Source organism: Hylaeus volcanicus, chromosome 6 (genome assembly GCF_026283585.1).
Source record: "Hylaeus volcanicus isolate JK05 chromosome 6, UHH_iyHylVolc1.0_haploid, whole genome shotgun sequence".
Classification (NCBI taxonomy): Eukaryota; Metazoa; Arthropoda; class Insecta; order Hymenoptera; family Colletidae; genus Hylaeus; species Hylaeus volcanicus.
The window spans coordinates 303,647-305,518 of NC_071981.1; positions in this window are offsets into that span (position 1 = coordinate 303,647).

Below are 1,872 nucleotides of genomic sequence, written 5' to 3' on the forward strand. Positions count from 1 at the left end.
GGCAGAGATGGGCAAAATGTTTTCTCGGATACGAGTCGTTTCCAAAGCGAATTAATTTCTTCGATAATAATTGCCAATCGGAATTATAAAATTAAGTGATGTATGAACGAATAAAAATTTATCCGAATGCGTTTCCGTTCGTCATTTGTTGCGCGAGGAAACTTTTGCTCGTCTCTGCGTATAATGATATTTTTCGAAAAATCATCGGGGAACGCGACGATGTTTATTCGAATCGGTTTCGGGGCAACGTCGCGTTCTCCACTTGTCGCGGAACAATTGTTTCTTATTAGCCAAAGTTTAGAATTTGTGTTTATTATCTAGTTCTTCCTTTTCTTCGCAATCCACCTTTTTCCTAATCTCCTTTCCAATCCTCCACTCCCTCCCCCCCCCCCCTCCCCCCTCCCCCTCCCCACTCCCCACTCCTCTACCACACCGAGCCCCATTTCTCTTTTTCATTCTGTCATCTCTTTCACACTCATACTACACATGGACACAGGACATATATGTTTGACATATTATTATATTTACAATTATTTTAATTATAATTTTCCAGAAGTATATATTATCTTTAATAATCGTGGTAATTTTTAGACTAGAAGAACAATATATTAGCGGATAGAGATTAAAGTATACATACAACAAAAAATGAAGCGAATATATATATATATATAAATATATATATGTATATATATATATATTTATATATGTATATATTGATAAAATATTGAGATCGTAATTAGAAATTGGGTCGAGTGCATACAATGCTGAAAGACGATAACGGTATTTACGTGTAAGAACGTTAACGAGATAAAAGAAAAAAAAACGAAAAAAAAAATAATAATAAAAAACGGTTCGAGCAGATGGAATAAAAGCGGACTTGACCAACGTCGTCAAGCTGCTCGCAGAGAATTCAATGATTGAACAAAAAGGAGATCAGTAAATGTAAATGTTTGTAAACAAATTATGAAACATTATTTGTTCAGTGCCTACATATTTACACAGTAACAATAAAGATGAAGATTAGTGAATATCCTCCCGTCTCTTTGATTTCATCGCCAAGAAGACTCGACCACCCCGATAAGAACATCGTCTATGTTGCTGCGTCGAATTCAGAGATGAGTAAAATTCTTATCCGATACAAATTTAAATTTAACCCTTTGCGCTCGAGGAATTTTTCTGTAAAATCAAATCCAGTACATTTTTATAATAAATTTCTGTGAAACCAAAAACTCTACTTCGAAGAAAAACATCTACGAACGTTCATGACTCGATGTATTATTATTTCAATTAATAATTAGTTGTATTCTGATGTAAGTGAATTTGAAATTGTACGTTCACAAAATTACTAGACGCGCCACGCGAGCGCAAAGGATTAAATTAAAATTAGTCCCATTGAAAATGACATATTTCTTATACACGTCATCTTTCCAAATTCTTTATTATTATTCTTTTAAATTTGTCCACGATGATTCTTCCTCATCATAAGTGAAAAATCTCTGTTTAGTTTGGAACGAGCACGACGCAGGAATTTAAAATAGAATATAACATCGCTGCTGTCAGGCGGTAACATCAAAGTGCATGTATCAGGTTTCAACCAGCCTCGAACATGCGAAAATGTAGTCAGATCTCAAAGTGATAGGATAAAACACTAACATAAAATTTATCCGAATTAAATTTGGCTTATCTTCAAATTACACGTGCGAGGGTCTTTATTAATTATTTAAATTAGCTGCTTTCCGTTTTGTATTCGCATATTAGGGTTCCGAGCGGTTCCGAGTGGTTTCGAGTGGTTCCGGGCCCCAAGGAGAGGCGCGCCCCCACCACAGACCCCTTCGTTCGCAGCTCGCGCGGACGGCTAATCTCACCAGTTGA